The sequence below is a fragment of the Parasteatoda tepidariorum genome, chromosome 1 (assembly GCF_982258835.1).
Source record: "Parasteatoda tepidariorum strain Cologne lab strain chromosome 1, Ptep-v5.0, whole genome shotgun sequence".
Taxonomy (NCBI): domain Eukaryota; kingdom Metazoa; phylum Arthropoda; class Arachnida; order Araneae; family Theridiidae; genus Parasteatoda; species Parasteatoda tepidariorum.
In genome coordinates, this window is record NC_141755.1 from 26,547,787 (window position 1) to 26,572,869 (window position 25,083).

At 31.3% G+C, this 25,083-nt stretch overlaps 1 protein-coding gene across 2 annotated transcripts in view; it reads left to right on the plus strand.

The window, feature by feature from the left end:
- LOC107450287 (5-hydroxytryptamine receptor 2C) overlaps positions 1–25,083 on the plus strand; it is a 415,063-nt gene that overhangs the window by 111,008 nt on the left and 278,972 nt on the right. Inside the window, exon 1 of one of the 2 annotated variants that reach the window (XM_016066045.4) lies at positions 19,160–19,463. The exons of the other annotated variant lie outside the window; for it this stretch is intronic. The gene's annotated coding sequence lies outside the window, so the exon portion shown is untranslated. Of the gene's footprint in view, positions 1–19,159; positions 19,464–25,083 lie in introns of those variants that run through there. 2 annotated transcript variants of the gene reach the window in all.

The window sequence follows — 25,083 nt, forward strand, 5'->3', positions numbered from 1 at the left end:
AATCAAGTTTATTTGTAGACATGGTCTGAAAATGGTTTACTTATTTTTAGTTAAGACATTTTAAGGCTGCAATCTATGACTATTTTTAGACATTTTGTTTTAGTTTATAAAACAAGCTTCCTTAACCTGAGAAGCCTTCTAAATGTTTTAATATTTACTAAAAGTTTGCTTTTTATTCATTAAATTGATAAGAATATGGTGTCTATAATTTTCGGAACCTATTATAAAAATGTTTTTTCAAATAAACATACCATTTAAGGAAATTTGAACGTATCCTCCAAAACTTGTGGTCCAACGCACTGTCTGAACTATTTATCTAATTTCAATTAATTATAATTATAATACTTTTCAAAAAATCTTGAAAATAAAGATTTTTTCTTAGAATTTGTGAAGAAATGCATATTTCTTTGTAATTTAATGCATTAACTACATATATATTTTTTAAAGTTATAGTTCATAAAAATGTTAGCGTAAGTTTTCAAAGAGTTAAAAAAGTGAAACGTACGCTAGTAATCGACAATGTTTTAAAGCGAAGCGCATTGCTACGCCTAACAATTCGCGTCAAATATGCTTTTTAATTTTCTAAATATAAATATTTCAATAAAGTTTGCAAGTAAATATAAACTTAATTTTCAGGATTCGGAATTACATTTATTAAAAAATGGGTAGGTAAAAAAGTGTTTAAATAAAAAATGTGATCATAATTACTTATTCAAATGAAGAAAAAAGTTCATAATTTGAACCAAAATATATATAAAAATGTTTATCTATATTTTTCGTCATTTCGTGCTTGTTAAAAATATTTAACAAGATCTGTGCAAAATTTTTGAATTATGAATTAATTTTTTTTTACCAGATCGACAACTCTGCTGAATCGATTAATCTTTTCTGAATAAAAGTTCTGAATCGATAAATTTTTTGAATTCCCTAAATCAATTAATTTAAAATTAGGTCAAGGAATTCAAGGAAAATAACAAGTCACAGTTTAAGTGTCTTACGCTTGAAGCAAAGCTAAAATATTGAACTAAATATGCATCATCTTGTCCAAAAGAATTGTTTGTATTTTAGAACGGACGAAAATAATAAATATTTTAAAAAAAGTATTGAACTGTTCCGAAAAAAAACTCAATTTGGAGAGAATTTTTCAGTTCGATGCAAACTATCAATATCTATTAATAATTCTCAATTTTTGCAATTTTTTATGAGGCAAGATAATGTGGCGATTTAATAATTTTTTTGAAGATTAAAACATTAAATCAATAACGCTTAAAATTCTTACAAAAATTTGGATTTTTTTTTCATATTGATATTTTGCGCACTTTTTAGAATAAACATAAAGAACGCTGGGTAAAAAAAAGCTGAACTTAACCTAAAAATCATTCAACAGTTGACAAATCCTAGCAGTAATGAAAAGAGCCTATTTGTAAAAAAGCATTATTTCACAAGACGATCGAGTCTTTAATAAACAGTATTAAAAAGTAATAATTTTTGAAACGCTACTATTAGCCTATCAACAACTACTATATATTCCTAATCAATTTTATTTTTTTTTAATTTTAAGCATTTTGAATCAACTTTTCTCAAATTTTGTTCCAGTGGAGGGATGGAAAATATTTATTCAGAATTTTATGATCAATAAGTTCTAATGAGGTTAGATAATAATTCTCTTGCACAACTGCTGGAAGAATTCAGAAGCTTGTAATTTTTTAGATGAATACTTTCAAATTTTAATTTTCAGAAACATTTTTTTCATATTTTGTGGAACTACATATTAGGAATTTTGATATAGCACTGCATGTTGATATTTGAATTTGAAATTTAAATTTGGATCATTTGTAATTAAATATATTAAATTTAATTGGGGGGATATTTAATATTGATATTTGGTATTGATATTTGGTATTGATATTTGGTATTGATATTTGGTATTGATATTTGGTATTGATATTTGATATTGATATTTGATATTGATATTTGATATTGATATTTGATATTGATATTTGATATTGATATTTGATATTGATATTTGATATTGATATTTGATATTGATATTTGATATTGATATTTGATATTGATATTTGATATTGATATTTGATATTGATATTTGATATTGATATTGATATTGATATTTGATATTGATATTTGATATTGATATTTGATATTGATATTTGATATTGATATTTGATATTTGATATTGATATTTGATATTGATATTTGATATTGATATTTGATATTGATATTTGATATTGATATTTGATATTGATATTTGATATTGATATTTGATATTGATATTTGATATTGATATTTGATATTGATATTTGATATTGATATTTGATATTGATATTTGATATTGATATTTGATATTGATATTTGATATTGATATTTGATATTGATATTTATATTGATATTTGATATTGATATTTGACATTGATATTTGACATTGATATTTGACATTGATATTTGATATTGATATTTGATATTTGATTTTGATATTTAATATTTGATATCGATATTGACATTTGAAACATGAATTTTGATGCAAAAACTTTTATACTTATGAACTCATTGTAGATTTTTATGAGAGAATCGCATTCTGCAAAACAGTTTTACTTCAGTTGCATTGAAGAAGCAAGAAAATGTGAGAAAATAAAATTCTAATATATATTTCAAGTATTCAGTTATTCCCTGCAAAACCGTTTCACCGCAGTAGCAGTTACCAAGCAGGAAAAGTGAGACATTAAATGTGGACTATGTGAACTTTGTGTATTTAAATCTATTAATTATTTAATGCAAAAACCTTTGCACAACAATAGTCTTCAAAAGCTTTCAAAATGAGGAAATATCAATTGATATGTGTGTGGTACGTTAGAGTAGGTTGAAAAAAATAAATTTTTGAATTTCGGAAGCCTTAATGCGGAAAAGTTGCCAATTGTAATGAGAATAAAAACAGAGTAAAATATTTAAAATTAGTTAATACCTATCGTTCATGCATCGTACTCAAAATTAATAAAAATCACACCTGTTTTAAGTGGCTAAAACTTTTGAAAATATGCTATAGATTTTTTTTTGTTTGCTCTATGATTTAATATTTAATTATTTACATTGACACAAAATTTTAGATATAACATGAGTTAACCAAGGTCACCATTGTGGCGATTTAATTATCGACCATGTCAACCTTCATCTATCAAAAGGTACCTCTGGTTAGAATCAAGCAAACATGTCTTATATACCAGTGATTTGGTATTTAATATTTATAGTGGTAGTTACTCCCAGAAGGGTGCGTGTTCAAATCACGTCCGGGTCACCATTGTGGGGATTTAATTATCGACCATGTCAACCTTCATCTATCAAAAGGTACCTTTGTTTAGAATCAAGTAAACATGTCTTATATACTAGTGATTTGGTATTTAATATTTATAGTGGCAGTTAGGCCACAGTACACATTTAGATAAATAAGTTATTTAGTGATTTATAATTATCCACGAATCAATAAAAAACCAGTAACAATGTAATAATTAATTTAGACACACGGATATTGAATCGCGCACTCACTCACATTCATGTGGAATTTGTCCCCAAAATTCATTTTGAGCCCATATTCAACTTCAAAGATGGAATCGTGATGAAGAGTACTTTAAGATGGTAATCTGCATTCGCTTTTGAGGACCTCAGGGGCAACGCGAATCGGGAAGAAGTGCTCAGCTCTAAAACTGAAGCGAACGAATGGGTGGGAAATTCCTGTTCAATTTGCATTGTAGAAACAGCGCACTTAAAGTTCGGATATCTGCCTCCATCCCGTTTAGGGAGAATGATCATAAATTCAAATATACATTCTTTGTGGAGGCGGTCACAGTTTCTGAATCTCGACGCTCTCGAATGGGAATGCAATTCCTGAAAATGTCAGAGCTGCCTCAGAAAAATAGAAAGATAGAATTTGAAATGTCATTCCTTCTTAGCGTATAATAGATGCCTTTTTTTAGCTACACTTGACGGAATTTTTTTTTCTTTGTTTGGATTTAAAATATCAGAATTTTATTTGTTAGAAAAATGGCCGTTTTTGGTCTCTTCTCGAATGCAAATAGGATATGCAAGCGATGAAATGCTTTAAAATCTTAAACTGCTTCTTGTAATATTTGAGAATTGCTTTTGACGTATTTTGTCACATTATCAAATCAATTCTTTTTAATGACACTTCTCTAAGAAAATACACTATTTCATTCATATATTTATAACCTGAAAAACTCTTGTTAACATACATGGTAGGTAATTACCTTTTTGTCAGTTATATAGAACATTTCGATCATTAGAAAAGAAATATTTTTTACTGAACTAGAGGGCTTCTCCCCCTACTCGCTATGGCCCTCCTATATCAAAATAGCTTAAGCAGTTAATCTCTTATTAAATTGCGTTCTAAGATTATTTCGTTTGTTTTTCCGTTCTCATCGTGTTTAATGACCCAGCTGTTATACTTGAATAACTTGTGTTGGAGGCGGGATTTCAAATCTCAACTTTTCAATCTTTTTCCGCTCCGGTCTTGTTTATTAACACAGTTTTTATACTTAAAGAAATTATACTATAGGCTAGGTTTCAAAAGAGTCTATCACTTATCACAAACAATAACAACTCTCAAATCAAATTTATCCACGGAATTTTTTTCCAGGAAGGTACTTTAAAAGTTCGCGTGATTTCCACATAATAATAGAATAATACTCGTTTTCATACATGTTTACATGAAATAATACATTTTTACTTGAAAATCGTGTTTCCTCCGAAACAGTTTCAAAATTTGGCTTATCAATAGTGACTAGTTCAAGCCGTCTGTTGATTAGCTTCAGCTGATAGCAAAACAACTCCTTTCCATACTTGTCCTAATAAATTTAGAAATCAAAGACGCTAAGTGTAAAAACGATATCGAAAATATTAAGTTTTATTGTTTGAAAATGTATATCAATGTATATGGAAGTGCATAGCTGAGTGCGAAATTATTGAGAAATGTTAAGAGTAAAAGCTTGGATTTAAAAACAAAAGAGTCATGCTGTTATTGTTTCTACGAAAATTTGAAATGTAAAAAAAAATCTATATATATTTATTAATTTATTATCTGTCTAACGTATTTTATTCGAAGAATATCATTTGCATTGACTTTAGAAAAGTTTCACAGCTGTTGAGTTTAGCCATCTTGTTTTCCCTGAACATTAGACTTCTTCAAGCAAACTGTACTTGAATATCTCCGTATCTCCGTTACGTAATCTCCGTTACTTTTCTCTTTGCAAGTTTTTCAAACGACAGATTTAAAATTAAGAACAGTGTTTCATTAGTTTACCTAGATTACTCAAGTTTAGAGTTTGAGTACTGCAAATGGAATTTAGATACCTTAAATTTTAAAAAAATATGTAAAAGAAAAGTATGTAGATTTAATTTTTTAAAAACTTTTAAAAAGCTTGAAGCAGAAAAAGCTAAAAAGTTAAAATCAATATTTTTATTGAAAATAAATTTTAAAAATGGCTCATGTTCAAGTACACTACTTTTATATTTATAAATTTGAAAAAAAAATAGATGACACAAAATTTGAATAGATTTGCAAATTTTTCGAATGGTTTGCAGAAATCTGAACGTTTTCTGTCTGTTTTTCAAACTTTGAAGAGTAGGATGCATTTTTAAAATTAAGTTAACATCCTTTATGGTCACTTTTAAACTTCGAATAGAAGAAAAGGAAGAAAAGAAGAAAATAATTTTGGGCCATTTCAATTAAATTTCACGCATTTTTTGTTTTATTTCATTCTTGAATTAATACCAATGATATCAAAATACAACAGATAAAACGTATACTAAAGATAGCCAAAAATAAACAAGTCAGACGGTAGAAGTTAAATTTCTTTTCAATAAAAAAAGAACGAAGTATTGGAAAATCTAATGTGAAAATCGTGTTCAATATGTTTTTTCATTCGAGAAAAATACAAACTCTTAAATAGGAAAGATTCTGATAAAAAGAAGAGGAAGAAGAAACTTTCTACATCATTTAGTCACTAAACCTGTTCTTTATTGCATTTTTTTACAGCTTTTTGTCGAATTGGCCGTTAAAGAGTATAGGAATGAACTCTTGTTTCGTTTCATTTGAATTACCGTAATAAAGATAAAAAGTATTGCAAACTGATAATAGTAGTGATATTTAATACATTGTCTCGAAAAATACTTTTTTATTTAGTGCTTGAAATAAACTTTTGTACGACAGCTTTATTTTATTTATTTATTTATTTATTTTATTTTATTTTTATGACTTCAGAACTTTTTTATGCTAGAAATCCTATATTCAAAGAGAATTATACAAATGGTGTCACGTTATCCGGTTGGTTTTCAAAATGATTTCAAAAATTCTATTTTCATTTAAAACGAATGATTTTTACAATTCTTTTGGCTAAGTATTTTAAAAATTTTACCAAATATTCATCATATAACATGCCCAAGAAATATAGCTTCTATTATCATTTAAAAAATATTGGTTTCTAAGGAAATAATAAATAAATCGAATAAAAATGGTGGCTCAGGGAATAAACCGGGTTTGAATCCCAGCGATGGCTGGTCAATGCGAATTCCTCACCTGGCTCGCACAGACCACAGTGGTGCCTTAGAATATCCTCAGTGATAGATGGATCATGGGTTAGAGTCCTCCTGCCGTCAGGCTAACAGTGGACGTTTTTCCTGGTTTTCCTCTTCATGTAATGCAAATGCGGGTTAGTTACGAAAAAGTACCCCTCTAAGGCAAATTTCTCCCAAACAATACTTGATCCCGAAGTTCCCTTGTCTTCTGGATTGTGTTCAAAATTAAAAGGCTACGGAGATAAACATTGGTAGTCGTAAACCCGAAATTGGGTCGGCTGTTTAACGACGGTTATAAAGTTAAAACATTTTCCTTCGTTCTACATTCAGCATAAGTGTCCTCTCTGGTTGGCCAGTTTCACCTTTACGCCAAACGCTCTGTTGGTAGGAGGAAGCAGGTTCAAATCACGTCGCAATCCATGATGCATCTCTGTGATGTGCTATTTAAATCACGTTGTATGTCCATCAAATTGGCAGTGGCTTGCAAGAGCCATTCATATTTATCTATGAAATAAATAAACATTAAATATGCAGGACAAAATGTTTTAGAAAGCAATTAACTTGAAAATCATTCAAGTTATCTCAAAATAAAAATATTTGAATTTAGGAATTGAAAATCTGCAAAAAAAAACTTTTTTGGTGTTAAAATATTAAATTACACTTTCAAATAAATTTAACGTGCAAAACAATAATCAGTTGATATTAGAACATAACTGTTGTTCTTTTAATTGGTATAAAGTTCAATAACTTTAGTAACTAAAACGATATTGTTAGATTTAAACAAATTTTAAATTGCCCATATTTGTAAAAAAATAATAAACGAAAATGGCTAGATTCTGTATTTCATTTCTTATGTATAAAAACGCCGGTGCGCGCAACTCAAAATTATAAAGCAACATGGCTTTTTAATAAATTTCATATGTAATAATAGCACTGTAATTGTATGTTGTCTAGACAATACTGTAAGCTATGCTTTTAAAGTAGTTTAGCACATCTAGATTCATATGATGCTAACAAGCACTAAGAGAATGATATGTTGAACTAAAAATGAATTTGAATATTGTTGAAAAAAATTCAACTTTTATAACAATTTTTTAAAGCTCTAGCAAAAAAAGTTAACCAAAACTTGCCAAATTCTTAAAATATACTTTCTTTTGGTTATTTCTCAAACGAGCATAAGCAGCTTATTCCAGTTCTAGTAGAAGTACTCACAATTCATGCATTTTACTTTCAAATCTTTTTACCCGATAATGTTCTCTTCCTCGTAATTTCAGCAGGAAATTCAATTTAAAGTCTGACATATTTTGCATTTTTATAAAATTTGATTCTTGGGTTGCATATACCCTTTGTTACAAACTTTTGTTTCCAAATGATTTAAATAAAGAATTACTATTGTTTTTTTCATAGTTTGTTACGTCTACAAAATATTTACTGGTCTCCTCGTTATAGTTCGTTACTCACAATAAAAAATAAGTACGCAAAGATAAGAAAAATAAGAATTCGACCTCAAAAATGTTCATCTTTTGCGGATATTTAACTTTTAACCAATAAATTCATTTTTATTTGTGCAATAGCTATTTATGTATTTTTTGGAGCAGGTGAATTTCTTTGTTTCGCCAAAGAAAGCAAATAAAAACAAATTTTGTTTTCTGAATCCCATTTGAATTGTGGTTCCATGAATCTGAAAAGAGAAACAATACCAATTCTTTCTCGATTTCTCGGAATATTTCGTTGTACGGAATATTTCGTTACAATATAAAAGTGAATCAAAATTTAAGCATATATAGTTAATATTTAGTATTTTTCAATTTATAATGTGAGATTTAGCTAAATAAATAAAAGCAATAATTTAAAAATAAGCAAGATTGTGAAAGAAATTGTTTTCTAATACTAAAATGTGAACAAATTTTGTGTTCGGGTTTTCTATAAGATAAATATCCTATTTACTTAGTATTTTTAAATCATTTGGAAAATAACGATGTACTGGGAAGAAACTTTACTGAAGTAACGAGTTGTTTTATATTTATCTTTTATTCAGTGTTGAGCAGTCCTATTTTCGGATTATCACAGTTTAACCCCGTACTCAGTTACTCCGTACTAAAATTTTGCCCTCAGGTGAGAAGACAAGAACATTTCTAGCATTGAGCCGTAGTGGCTCAGAGGATAGAGCGTTCACCACCCAATCAGGTGAACCGGGTTCGAATCACAGCGATGGCTGGTCGATTCGAATTCCGCATCCGGCTCGCACAGATCACAGTAATGATTTAAAATATATCCAGTGATAGACGGATCACGGGTTAGAGTCCCCTTGCCGTCAGCCTAACCGTGGCAGGTTTTCGTTTTTTTTTCCTCTCCATGCAACCCAAATGCGAGTTAGTTCCATCGAAAAATAATCTATGAAGACAAAATTTCTCCAAATATATTTGATTCTAGAGTTCCCTTGCTTACTGAACTGGGTTGACAATTAGTCGTTGGTCATTGGTAGGCGTAAACTCAAAATTGGGTCAGCTGTTCAATGATGGGTGTAAAATAAAATATTTTAAGCATTGCGTCTTAGGACATAAGAGCTCTCGCCTCCTAATGAAGTGATTTACGTTCGAATCCCAGCGATGGCTGGTCGATTCGAATTCCGTACCCCCTCGTATCGGCCAAAGTGGTGACATAAAATATCGTCAATGGCAGACGGATCATGGATTTGAGTATCCTTGCCATCTGGATAACCGTTGGAAGTTTTAATAGTTTTCTTCTCGATGTAACGCAAATGCGAATTAGTTCCAACAAAAAGTTCTCTACGAAAGCAATTTTTTCCCAATACTTGATTCAGGAGTTCCCTTGCCTTCTGGATTGAGTTAAAAATTACAAGACTACGGAGTTCAATATTTGTAGCCATAAACTCAAAGTTGGGGTTCAATGACGGTTACAAAATAAAATCAAGCATCGGGACAGAATAGTCGGCATGGAGGATTATTTTAGTAAACTAATCCGCATATGCGTAGTCAGGAGAGAGAGAAAAAACGAAAACTCTCTATAGTTAAATACACAAGTGGGCGACCTTTGTGCTAAAATACGAAGTAAGGTAGACAACGTTAAAGAGCACAAAAATATTATTAAAAGCAGACAGCTGTTTCGGATGCTCAAAGGGCAACCTTCATCAGGCACTGATGAAGGTTGTTGTTGCACTGATGCACTGATGAAGGTTGCCCTTTGAGCATCCGAAACAGCTGTCTGCTTTTAATAATATTTTTGTGCTCTTTAACGTTGTCTACCTTAGTTCTCTATAGTTAGCCAAGGGAACTCTATAATCCGTCTACCACTAAAGACATTTTATGCCAGCAGTGTGGTTGGGGCGACCCACAAGAAGAATTCGCAACTACAAGCCTTCGCACGGATTCCAACTTGGCTCACCTCATTGGGAGATGAGCCATCTACCGCTTGTGCGGAGCTCTCTGTTAACGTGGCTTTATATAATGAGATTTTGCTTAAAATTGATTGCTAGAACAGATTTAGAATAATCTAAAAAAATCGAACTGGATAGAAAATCTGCAAACTGGAACCGTAATGAAACCCTAGTTCATTCTATTCCACTATGGTTTCTCTTAACTCCCCCATTCATTTCCTTCTACTGTTTATGTTGGAAGCTATGCCTTTTCCTGTTTCTAACCTGTTTAGATTTTATAAATCACACTTTGTCATTCAGACGAGGAATGAGAGTTCAAAACAGGTTGACTTCTTACTTCAACTACGAAGCTATAGAATTTTTCTTACTTCCAAGCATATTGTTTGCTTCCGCTTACCTCCTATTAAAATGAACCGTTCCTGCTACCACATGCATGGACGTTGACTTTTTCTTTTTAAATTTAATTAATTGCGACAATTTGTAAGTCAGTTAAAATGCTATTAAAAACAATACAAAAATTGTATGTTTATAACTAGTTTCATTACTAGCATTCCACTATTACGTCAACTTTCTTTTGAGGGAAAAACATTTTTGATCCTTTAAATGAGAAATACTATAAAAAAATTGGGTAAAGTGGAAATTTTTTTTATTTATTTCCTGTGTTGATTAGAAAAGCGAAAACGAACATCATTTACCCTTTATCGCTTCTTACAATTGTAATGTATGAGTAACAAAATGCCAAATTATCTTCCTCTCAACAAAATTTTCTGCTGGTCATAGGCAATCAGCCACAAATTTTTAAAAAAAATTGCTATTTTGTTTGCCATATATCATACCATCTCATTCCTATTCATGTTTCAAGTTTCCAAGTATGTAATCCCATCCTAGTTTATTAAAGACAACACTCGTTCTATCGATGACATCAGAACCTATTATTCTACTTTCCATTTTTCATTTATTTTTTAATAATAGATTTAAAATTATTAAATTCGAAGTCCACATTCCGTATTACAACATGGCCCTATATCACCCCTTAATAATGACCTATAATATTCAATCTGGACCACGTATTATATTACCGGGTACTAGTGTACCCTACCAGAACTAATAGGGTGCCCCCAATGTGGCCCTATAAGTTCTAACATTAAATTTGTATATTTTATTAAGAAAAAAATCGCTATAACTAAAATTCGATGCTACTATAGATTTGTAGTTATAAAGAATATTTATATTGTTCAAAAAAACTGTACTGCAAAAGTACTTTCTAGAAATGCATCTGAATAGGTTATTGCTAGTATTTTATACAATTTGATCATGCATAGTTTATACCTTGATACACAAGCGTGGAACTGAAAAGCTTTTTACATTAATAGCAAGTATTACTTTCCTAGTCCTCTGAATTAAAGATAAAAGCTTCCATAAACTTCCATAACTATCATCCATCAATGACATTGGGGTTTACTATTTATATTTGTTTATCTTGCTTTCTACTTAGTGCTCTAAATTGGAGAAATATCCTAATATTTAAACACAGTGTGCTAAGATTAAAAGTAACATTTATTGAATAAAATAATTTCTAATAACACTATGACTTATATACAAATAATTGTTCTGTAAAAGAATTATTATTTTTAAATTATTATTTTCTTAGCATATAATAAAACATGAAAAACCATTTTAGTCTATTCTTTTAATAAAGATTCTAGTTCTTATTATATTAATTTCTAATTTCGTTTTATTAAAATCAAATTTTAAGTTGAAAACAAAAGGGTAAATTGACAATAAGTGAGTCCTAATAAAATACTTTTAGAAATTTCTGCGCGTTTTAGTTGAATAAATAAATACTGGTATTTTCTAAGAGAAAATTTTATAAATTTTCTTTTATGTTCAAAAACTTTAATAAATTGCCATTATACTTTCTTAGAACAAGTTACAGATTTAATTTTTATGATTAAAGAACTAAAATATCAAATATTTATCAAAAATTAAGTAAACATTTCATAATTTCTCAATCAAAATATTTTCCATCATAGAAAAATTCGTCAAACTTTTTAATAGTTTTTCATTTAAGCAATAGTAGTTTATTTGCTTATTTAAGCTAGTTTCTCTAATAGTTAAAATCAATTTTTACTGTAATACAAAAATTATTGTGTTTATGGTCAATTGTTATAATTTTTGTATCTGCAGCTGCAGTGTGTAAGAGCAGTTTCAAAACTTAACAATAAACAAAAATAGATTTTTTTAAACTACACAAAGTATAATTGAAAATACAGTCTTGAGTTAAGTATTTTACTTGGTTTTGGAAATTGGTTACTGGATGTTGAGAATAGGTGGAAATGTTATGAAATTTTAACTTGAAGACAATCTTAAGAACTTATCAAAGACATAGTTTGGGAGCAGATTACTGAAGAAAAGATATCAAGTTTTGTTTTTTATCAATATTGAATGATGAAGTTAACACTCTACTAAATGATATGGCGCTTCTTATAATGTCACGTTATGTAATGCATTTCGTACTAATGCAAAAGCAATATTGTGTGATCTTGATGAAACTGGAAAGGAAAACATAATGCTTCGCCTTCAACCCAGTATTTAAAAAAAAGTCACAGGTTTACCTTTATGCAAACCTAGATTAAAAATTGTTGTAATGTTTGTCAAAACCCATTGTGCTGGTGTTGGGTTACGTAATAGAGCGAGGTTATTTATTCAGAAATTATCAAAAATATGCTTTTGCACTATTTTGACTTATGACAAGGCTGGTAATGTTGCTATTATTTCCAGAATTGCACTAAATCCCTGAGACAGCAAAGATTTACCTTTTAATTAATACAAAACTTAGTGCCCTGTTTATCTAGCTTTTTCCATGACAATTAATAATTCAAAAGTTCTAACTCTTTACAGAGTCGTTTATTGTATAGACTAAAATCGACAAATCTTTGGGGACCGTCAACTTCCTGTTGCCCTGTACAGTACTATTGGGCAATATCGGAATTTTTAATATCACTAAATATATCATCAGAAATTATTGATTTTGTTCGATAAATCGCGATGTTTCTAATGTAACTTATTTACATATTTCATAATATTGGACAATGTGTTTTTGCAAAATGAAAACGACACTAGCATTTTTAATTATCGATTATTTAAAAATAACCGAGTAATAATGTATTATGAATTAAGACAGAAAATAAAGACTTTGTGTGTTTATTTGAATGAAACCACTCAATTTTACAAAGACTCCACATAGAAAGTTTTCATAGTGGTAGCAAGGGTAATAAGGGACGCCCGGTGGCTGAGTGGTAGCACTTCGCGCTCCAGTGCCACAGGTCCTGGGTTTGATCCTCTGGCGGGCAAGGTTGACTCAGCATTTCTTTTCTTCAGTGGGCCGATAAATGAGTACCATGGTAACTAAACATTGGGGGTTTCGCGTTGGGCCTACTTGCGTTGGGTCTTTCGCGTTGGGCCTGACCACCTAACCGGAACATCTGCTCCTGCATCCCAGAGCCCTATGTCAAGAAAACTAAGATGGGCAGAGTAGGCCTTGGCCCTCTATGGGCTGTCGCGCTATTGGGTTTAGTTTGTGTTTAGCAAGGGTAATAAATCATTATTTTAGTAAACTGGAATTACAGAAGAAGAATTGGTTCACCAGTAAAAAGTAATGCAAGAAAATACATGTAAAATCATATAGACAAATGCTTAAGTTCTTAAGTAGAACTTAGTAGTTAAGTCAATATTTTTCGTTTCTTTTCGTATGTAGGATATATCGCGAGCATGTAGTTTAATATCGTTATCGCTATAATTAAAGAATATTGGTATTTTATGTTAAATCCACGTATTATGTTATACTTGCCAGTTGTCGATCGCGCAAAGGAAATACGTCTCTCGAACTTATTTAACAATCCAGCACACTAACTCCTGCTCCATCCCGACACACATTAAAGACGATTTTAATGTCAAATAAATTATGTTTGAATATGAGTCCTTTACACTCTAGTGGACGAGGAAAAAACTACCCTGGCTCTCTAATTATATAAATCTAGTATACTTTTACCATGCAATTTTCCATCAAGCTGATTGCTTTGTAAAAAACTGGGTTTTTTTAGCGTCAAAAGTTTCTTGAACTATTTCACAGTTTAGCTTATGTTTATATACTTTTTTTTAAAGAAAGAAAATATTTTCGTATAGTTTTCTTTTTTTCTGTATTTTGCCTATGAAAGAAAACACCCCAAAGTACGAGAAGTAAAACAATAAGAAGCATTAACGCATCGGATTAACCCACTGAAAGCTATAAAAATTGTAAAAAGAAAAGGTCGCTCTGAGAAGGATATGCGATTCCACAGTAAATCAGATTGTTTCGTCGTCGGAGATGAGCACGATTTCCTTGGTAGTTAATGAAGTACACTTGATCCTGGCATTAGTCCTGCCTTTCCGGAATCTTTTCCAGATTTATTCCGATGCCGTATTAGTTTGTTGTTTACTTCCCTTTTTTTTTTCCTTCCCAGAAATCTTCGGTCGTCATCTTTCGTCGTTTCTTTTTTTTTTCTTTTTGTTGAATGCGCAACTCTTCTGTTCTTTCACATTTCTGGAGAGAAACTAAATTTGTATTTCATAGATAAAATCTTTGTTTATTTATTTTTTTAAATGAGTTTGATCCAGATTTTGTTTTTATTGCTGATGTTTCGAATTTTTGGAAACTTTGATAATGGTTCGGAAAATAAGTTGTGTTTTGGACGCAAATGTATTAAACAAGAAAAGAATTTCGACTCGTATATCGATTTTGTGTTTCACCAGGCGCTTGTAACCCGACCTCATTATGCGTGCCAAAGTTTACTGGAAGATTTATAATCCACAGTAGTTTTTCTAAACCTTGTTTTAGTATCGCTTACATAGAATTGCGTACGTTGCTTTTTTCGTATGTTTAAAAATGTTTAAAGAAATTTTGTACGGCATTGAAAAAACGCTTAAGACATTATTAATTTTACAAAAGCACGTGGCAATATCGACAATTTGTTATACCCTACCAAATACTTGCGCCTCTCGGCATCCAGTACAAGATCACTATTGTTCAAATATAGGATTCGATAATCACTTAACTCCTTTTGCAAATAATCCAAATTGTGATGGCATATCTTCAGATCATACTCAAGGATGTTTCCCAGACCGTCGCTATTAGGCCCATTGCGCAGCTCAAGTGAGATGTAAATAAAGTACTTACCTATAGTTTGTCTAAAGTAAGAACTCCCCTAGTCATTCGTCTTGACCCGTGGCGGTGAGTATGGTAGCGAGGTATAACTCTTTCAAGTAGGGGTGTGAGGTTTTGGCTCTGGCCAGCGAGAGAATGGGAATCTTTTTCTTCGGTCTATTGTGTTAGTCCTCGAGTTAGGAGAAGCTACTCTCTCTGAAATGTGCTATTCTTGTTTCCATCGCAGCGGACAGCCTCAGACTTAGTGGCGGGGGGAGTTCTTACCATAGACAAACTTTATCTACCTCAATAATCTCTTGGAAAGATGTCAACACGTAAAAAACACTCTGTGAAATTAAAGATCAAATAAAATTTGAATAAGCGCTGTGGTTGCAGCATTTGAAAAAAAATAGTTGCACGATGGCTGTATGGCGTAGAAATGTGTATTTGTATCACTATAATGTGTTGAGAAGATATAAATATAAATTTGATTTATAAATCATTCGTTTAAATAGGAATCTCTATGTATTAATGAAAAATACGAGCAACAGAGTAAGTTATGCCCATATTCTATTCTTTCAACTGAATGTTTTGTTACCCTTTCCCTATTCAACTTAGAGTGTCAGCTATGCATGTTTTGTGGTGGTTGGAGTTAAACTGGATTAGGAACAGTCTCTTTTTGTTTTTTTAACGGAAGAGTTTTTTTATATGCTGCATCTGACGTGTCCATCTTTCCACGACATCACAAAGCTCAATTCTTGAGTGCTGTTTACTTTTTTTTAAAAAAAAGATATGCTTCACTATACAAGTAAGCTGTTTTGGATTGTATTCTAATGACTTCTTACAGCATAACAAATTCTAAGATGTCATTAAATGCATGGCTTCTTCGCATTCAAACCAAAGAAGTGGAAGTTTTCTATATTGATTGATTGATTGATTTGTTCATTTACGTCGCACTAGAGCTGCACAATGGGCTATTGGCGACGGTCTGGGATACATCCCGGAGGATGAACCGAAGACATGCCATCACAATTTTGATCCTCTGCGGAGGGGATGGCACCCCCGCTTCGGTAGCCCGACGACCTGCGCGCGAAGTCGAGCACTTTACGGTAGCACAGTTTAACGAGGACCAATACCGCTCACCCTCGATCCCTACGCAGCCTGATCCAAGTGGTCACCCACCCGCACACTGACCGCAGCCAGTGATGCTTGACTTCGGTGATCTGCTGGGAACCGTGTCTTAACGATCAGTCCACTGCGGGACGGAAGTTTTCAATAAGTTAATATATGTAGGTAGGTTCTTTATTTACGCTGCATTAGTGTTGCGCAGTGAGCTATTGGCGACGGTCTGCGAAGCATCCCTGAGGATGATCTGAGGACATGACATCGCAATTTTTATCCTTTGTGGAGGGGACAGCATCACTGCTCTGGTAGCCTGACAACCAGAACCCGAAGTTGAGCACTTTGCGATAGAACAGTTAAACGACGACCGATACCGCGCACCCTCAGTCCCTACGCAGGATGATCAAAGTGGTGATGCATAAGTTTACTGACAGCAGCCAATGATGCTTAACTTCGGTGTTCTACTGGGAACCGCGTCTTTACGATCAGTCCACAGCGGGTCATCATTAAATGTAAAGCTTTTTTTGCATTCAAGCCAAAGAAGTTGGAGTTTGCTATATGTTAATATAGATAATCAATTTCCAGATTGTGGCATACATCTGATTTGCGAATGAATCTAGTACTCTTTTTTATAATACAATATTTCAATATAATATATAGTTTCGATATAATATATCATTATCGATTTAAGCAATCATATCGCTGCTTCAAAACTAAAACGACACATCTGCAGACATTGCACGTTTGCAGATGTGTCGCTTTAATTTTGAACCAGCAATATGCATCAGGTGGAAAAAAATACAAAAATTTTTTAAAAGTGAGTAGTAGTAGTAGTAGTTTATTTACGTCGTACTAGAGCTGCACTATGGGCTATTGGCGACTGTCTGGGAAACATCCCTGAGGATGATCCGACGACATGCCATTACAATTTTTAATCCTCTGCAGAGGAGATGGCACCCCCGCTTTGGTAGCCCAATGACCTGCACGTGAAGTCGAGCACTTTACGGTAGAACATTTTAATGACGACCCATACCGCACATCCTCGGTCCCTACGTAAAATCATCCAAGTGATCTCCCAACCGCACACTGATCGCAAACAGTGATGCTTGACTTCGGTGATCTGCTGCGAACCATGTCTTAACGAGCATTCCACTGCAGGACCTAAACTTTAAAAGAAGATAGCTGTATGGTTTAGTAGGCTAAGTGGCAGTGATAGTGATGGTTGAAGGTTAGTACCCGAAAATCAATGAAAGACATCAGAACTTAACACGTATATGATTGCATAGTTATAAAAAGAACTAAGATTTACAGTACTAAAGAACTAGAAAAAAAATGCGAATTTTCATAGTGGTACAGGAATTTGTCAAATCAGGTAGGCATTCATTTCACTATTTTCACATTAAAAACGTTTGTTAAAAGGATGATATTGACAAGTGTTATAATTCATCATTTCGCTATTAAGTTATTGCAATATTGACTAAAAACCTGTACATTTTTAGCTCATACAAATTGAAGTTCTTCAGAGGATTTTACTTCCTCTCTTCTCTTGATCAATTTTTCACCACCAATTCTACGTAACTGTGCGTCTTCTATCATATGTGATTTTTCCTTTTGATATAAGCTTATAAAAGGTTTATAAATCAAGCGTGCAAACCTTAAGATTCTTGCTCTATGTAATACTATTATCAACATGTCTGTGATTTTTCCCCTTGGTAAATGTTTAGAATTAATAGAAATATTTTCTTACGACGCACTAGAGCTGTCCGAAAGTCTATTTTTTCAAAGACACTTTTCATTTAAAACACTCAGTAACGCCTCACAAAACTCAAATTACCTCGCCCGGGATTAGAACCGGTGACCGTTTGAGAAGCAATATTTAGGATGATCCGATGACATGCCATCACATCTTTTATTCTCTGAAGAAGGGATGGCCGACGAACCGACATGAAATCAAGCTGATCAGTTTAACATGGACTGATAGCGTGCTTAGATCCCGCAGTGGACCGATCGTTAAGACACGGTTCCCAGTAGATCACCGAAGTTAATCATCACTGGCTGTGGTCAGTGTGCGGGTGGGTGACCACTTGGATCAGTCTACGAAAGGACCGAGGGTGTGCGGTATTGGTCCTCGTTAAACTGTTCTACCGTAAAGTGCTCGACTTAACGTGCAGGTCGCTGGGCTGCCGAAGCAGGGGTGCCATCCCCTCTGCAGAGGATCAAAGTTGTGATGGCATGTCTTCGGATCATCCTCAGGGATGTTTCCCAGACAGTCACCAATAGCCCATTGTGCAGCTCTAGTGCGACGTAAATGAACAACAGCAACGTGATATTTGAGTATCTATTTTTTTACAGAGTACTCATTCATTCCGAAGAATCAAACCTACTACTCTATCTAGACAATAAGAGTACTCAACTTGCATTATACTTTGCACAGTGGGAAATGTTTTAAAATTACATTAAAAAAATTGTTGGAGAACTCCCAAATTTTTCTGTGATGACACACAAGTGAGGAAGCAGCTTTGTCAAGTTTTTATTGTAATAATACGTTATTTGTTAAATATCATGTGCTTTCGTGATCCCAGATCGTCGCCAATAGCCCATTGTGCCGCTCTAGTTGGACGTAAATTAACTACAACAAGAACAACAACAACGATAGCGCGCTTTTGGATCTCCCTGGCAGAGCGGTATCACCCGCCAAAAGCAGGGTGAGGAGTGGAGGTGGCGGGTTCGATGAAACCCAGGATGTATTCTTCGTGATGTCTTTCTCTAAATTGTTCGATATGTCCTTCAACTTGAGAAAGGTTTATAAGCCTAAATTAAGCAAACAAGCCTGGAAATGTATGGAATTTCAATAAAGCAATAATAAAGCGTGCGTTCTCGGTTCCTTCGCATGCTGATCAAAGTGTTTACCTACGCGCTTGCTGACCACTGCCAGTAACCCTGGATTTTGATTAACTACTGAGAACCATGTCTAACGATTAATCTACTGCTGGACGAGGCAAAATTTGAAATAGATTTTGAATCAAGCATTTAAATCTTAGTTGCAATGTGTAAAGTGAAGATATTAGTCAATCGTAAAATTCTGATAAAGGCCAAATAGAACTCTGAATTCAGCTCGTTATATATTTGTCTTATGCTACAAGGTTTTTTTTAACTAAGACGGTAGGTGCTTTATAATAATTTTAAAATGGATCGCTAATATAAATTTATATATTTTTCATTTATTGTAGACTTAGAGTGTTATTCTACATAAAATAATAAATTTCACAATAGACTATTTACTAGTAACCAATATATGTAATAAAAAAACTAGAAATAAAAATTTCCTCTGTACTATTTCAATAACAAACAGAAACATATCATTAATTCCCCCTTTTCAAAAACAGTAACTCAAAAAGATTTATTTATGATACATAAATGAAATTTAGTGGCTTCAGGAAAAGGAATACTACTACGTTTGTGTCGATAACTCAAGTGAAAATATTTAATATAATATTTCAAAAAACCTTTACTAAGAAACTTAGCTTCTTCTGAAAAATTTATTTATAGTTCAGATTTGATGTGTTATTGATTATGTTTTTATGGTTTCTTAGAAATTTTTTTTATCACCAAAGTAAAATGCAATATTTACGTAGTATCGAACATAATTTGGAAATGAATAAAAAAAATTTTTAAATAGTTAGATGTAGCGGTACTTTCATTGTTTTAAATGTGAAAAAGTCCATATCTACTGAGATTATATATATATATTTTTTTTTGAAAACCCACATCGGAGAGAGTCTGTCGATGATTCTGTTTTGAACCTAGCTCATTTCCACCTGTATGATCAAAGAATTACTTCAAGGCTTTCAAGACTTGGTCATCGTATAAATATTTTTTAATAAATAATATGCATTTTTTCATAACTATCGTGAGATTTAACAGTTAGTCATGCTGTTAAAATACGTTTTGCTCATTTTGAGACCTGGTTTCTTAATTTAATACTTACAATTATTGCGAAGATGATAAAAATTGTCCATATACTGAAAACTGGCCATTTTGTAAAAGTTAAAAGCGTTCGAGATCTAATTTGTTAATATTTTAAAAAGTTACTTCCAAGTTACATTTATTGGATTCGTAGAAATCTGCAAAAGGAAAGCATTGTTCATTGATTTTTATCTAGGTGAATCGGAAACTTTTTTTAAAAAGTTTTTATATTTTTGACCATTTAAATTATTAATCCATCTAAATTCTTAATAGTTAATTTCATTCACCAATATAGTATGAGCAATGCGCAACAACTTTTGATATAGTTATCGTATCTTTACGTTCCAGGGCTCACACTTAATAGTTCAATGTGGTAACCTCATATATCAGTTATGCTAGCTGAAAACTACATGCTGTCAAAAAATTTTGATTGAAATTATAAAATTTGTTCCTGAAAAATCTAATTTTAAAAATTGAACTTATTTCGTGATTTATCAGGAACTATTCCACCCATGTCATTAAAATTTTATATTTTGCCATGTGAAATTAGTCTTTGAAATAATGCGAAAAATTGTATACCTTACAATTCAGAAGTTTTTCGACTATTGTTACACAAAGCAGTAAACAATAATATTTACTAAAAGTTTATTTTTGCATTAAGTTAACGAATTTTATAGTTTTGTGCAAAAAAATTCACTATAAAAGTTCTCCAGATATGGCTAAATAAGCAAAAAGTAAAGTTTTGCCTAAGATAAAGGGTAAGTTTCGACTCCTTAATTAAAAGGAAAATGTCCAAGCCTTGGACCTTGTTTCTGACAAATTTCCTAGATTGCAGGAATCCCCTTATATTTTGATTGTCAGAAATCCGAATCCGTGGATTAGAAATGTTTATTCAGAAAAAAATATCCTTTGCAACAATTTTACCTTGGCCCCAGTTGGGTTCAACATTGACTCGATATGGGGCCTATAAGAAAATGCACCAAAGGGATATTGCATATTGGGATAACTAGATTTTTTAATATTGGTCCTAGAATGGCCTATATAGGGCCTAAATTGGTGAATATAAAACCTAAATTGGCTAAATAATGGATACAAAATATCGGGTGAATCTGAAAATTTTATATTGGACCGATATGGGTTGTAGAGTGGCAGTAAAATATCGTGTGAATCTGAAAATTCTATATTGGACCGATATGGATTATAAAGTGGCAGTAAAATATCGGGTGAATCTGAAAATTCTATATTGGACCGATATATGTTGTAAAGTGGCAGTAAAATATCGTGTGAATCTGAAAATTCTATATAGGATCGATATGGGTTGTAAAGTGGCAGTAAAATGTCGGGTAAATCGGAAAATTCTATATAGGGCCAATATCAGAAAAATAAAGACCCTTTTAACCCTTACTGAGCCAAGATTCATGAATATTGGCCTGATGAGGGCCAAGTTATGTTGCAGCTAGGGATTTTTTGGGGACTGTTTCCGCAATTGACAATATCTTCTGCATAATTAATTAGCATGTTTGAAGTAAACACCTCGAATTTTTAAGACTGAGTCTTAGAACGTGAATATCCGATCACTAGATCAAAAGTTATTCAGTATGGTCTGTTTTCTTTTTTTTTCCCAACACTGTAAATTATAAAACTATTCATGTGGCGAATTTAAGACTCTTGTTTTTTAAATTTTCTTGTGTTTACTCGGTATTTTTTTTCTTGTCCACCCGTGGTGCCGAGATGCTATATCGAATCTCTTATAACCCTAAAACAATTTCTCCTAGGGTTTTGAATTTTCTTATGCCCAAGTAAAATTTTCACGAAACTCTAGGAAAGTATTAATTGTTTCGATATTTCTTCTTATTGTTTTCTTTTCAATTAATCGTAAGTAATGCTATTAATTTAAATTATAATTTGAATTCTATTCTAATATTAAAAAGACTATCTTTCATTTCCATCTATTCTGTTAATACTAATAGATTAGATAAGCAGATTTGTATAAGTTTTTCTTTCTATTTATATTCAATACAAACGCATCTGATCTCACATCAAGTTTTAATGTCAGCACAAAACTTCTTAGAATAAAATTTTTTTAAAAAACCTGGTAAGATGAAAAGTGTGAAATAAAACAATTCTCTGCTCAACAAATTCACCAATAGCCCATTGAGCAGCTCTAGTGCGACGTAAATAAAGAATGTAAAAATAATGTGTGTTAAGAATGTGTGTAAAGAATGTGTGTTAATACCTACCTGATTAAGCCTGCTAGCCAGGTAACAATTGTTACGATATCATGCAGGCCAGGTTAGCGTGCCTGACTGGGAAGCCAATGGTTGCGAGTTCGAATCCCGCTCAGGATATTTCTCTCTGTTTTGTCCACTGTTGTGTGAGGTGTGTCAACAGCATATGAAAGGCAGTGTGGCGTGGATCATGTTGCATGCCACCGTGATTAAGGTTCACATGTGCCCACTGGTTATGCTTCTGGTATCTTCCAAGACAAATAAATTAGAGTACAGTGCTCGTCGTTAAATAAATGCAACATGCTTCATTTTATATAGCTAGGTATATTGAATGACGTATGACAGTAATTTTAAGAAAAAATGGGGAAAACTCATTTTCATTTAATATGAATTTCTTTGTAAAAAAATCTATTAAAAAAATACTTTTAAAACATGAAAGGATCTTTGAAATCTCCAAAGCAATTATTTACTTGCAATTTTTGCTTTCCAAAACTTATCTATTCAATGAAATGTAGTGCGTGGGATTTGATATGATGCATATTTCATTTTTTATTGCCTACACCAATTAAAACAAATCTTAAGATTGAAAAATATATTTCCTCCAATAAGACAATTTTTATGATAGATGTGCAGCAATTTTAAAAATATAAAATATTATTATTTAAAAAAAATAATAACTATGCATATTTTATTAATTGGAATCCAAAATTTTAACTCATTTTTTATCTTTATCTTTTGAGTAGTAGATAAATTTTAATACTATTTTCCATATTTCTATTATAGAAAATCAAAATGCCATTCCTTTGACAATTAAATGTCATTCTTTTTCATAGCATATTTTTTTTTCAAATTTTATTTTTAGAAAAAATATTTCTAAAAGGACAAAATAGTCTATAAATTTTAATAATGAGGAAAACTTTTTTTTCCCTTTATTTTATTTCCAAGCAATTAATTCCAAAAGTAGATAAATAACCCACGCATTTAAAAAATAAAAACCACAGTTTTCGATGTTTTTTTTTTATTTTAGACAAATCTATTTTTAATTTTAGTTTCGGAGAAAAAGATAATTTGAAGATACACAAATATTTTACATACAAAAGAAAATTAAATTGTTTGTATTTCCTTTTCGAGGGATAGATGGTTTCTAATACTACAAAAATATAACATATGTAATATATAGCATATATAATATATAACTCATATAATATATAACATATATAATATATAACATATATAATATATAACATATATAATATATAACATATATTATATATAGCATATATTATATATAACATATATTATATATAGCATATGTAATATGTAACATTTATAATACATAACATATTTTAATGAAAGTGATCCAAAATTTTTTTTTCATTCATACCCTGTTTTATTTTTATGCAATTTTTTAAAAAACACAATTTCAGTTTTTATTCAAATTTTATTTTTTGTAAAATAATTTCTTGAAAGATAAAAATATTCCATAAATAATAGTAATTGAAAAAAAAACTTTCACTTTATAACCAATTTTGGAAATGGAAAAAACTCTAAAATAAAAACCTAAACTTTTGCTATTATTTTCTTTTTTAATAAATAAATCAGTTCTTAAAATATAAAAGTAATATTCATCTTTCAATGATTGCAAACCGTAAAGAAAAATATATAAAATTGTAAATGTTTTACAAACAAAAAGTTCTTTTGATCTTTATCTGTTAAACAAATAAGGAAATTACATTTGTCAAGCAGAAATTTTTGTCTTTCTTATTAAATTCAATAAGATTCTCCCAAAACAATACAATACTTCCTAAAACAGAAGGGTTGCTGACTTTTATTCATATGTTCCATACATAAGTGGCTTTTTTTGAAAGACTTTAGCAAAAAATATTCTTATTCCTGCGATGCTTTTGATGTTCCGTAATAAGATCACAAATATGTCTGCGTGGGCAATGCTAGAAATTAGCTATAAAAAAAAGCCTTCTTCCAAAGATGTTCTATTTCTTAGTCTTGCGAAAATTTGTTCCATTGCGAATGCTCCAATAGAAACCAACTCACTCAAATAAGTGAGGATAATGTACTTTTAGAGTAAAAGAATTTGTTGGTTTGGTGCTTCAAGATTGAAAGGATTTTTAGCGGTCTTTTCTTTTCACAAACTTTGAACCAAACTTGTTTTTATTTGAGAATTTATTGTTTTTTAGAGTTGAAACATGTCTAAGTGCACTCAATAAAATATTTTTATTTTGATGAAGAGAAATTGAAATTATTTTTTTAATAACTATTTGGCATCAAGTTGTTTCTTTGCAAAAAGTACTCAATATTTCAAATTTAAGTTCCATAAAAACAAAGTATAGCAGTATCGATTAATCAATAATTCCACTTGTCTTTTACATTCATTAAATGTATTTTTACTGATTAATGTTACAAGAAGAAATAACGAAACGTAATTTTATTTCAGTGATGATGGTTATTAAGAACTGTTACGATCTTTTGAATCTTCAAATTAAGTAAGCCAGCATCGAATCTCAGTAAGAAATAATGAAAAATAATCTATAAAAAAGGAATCTACAAAAAAGCATATCAGCATAAAATAA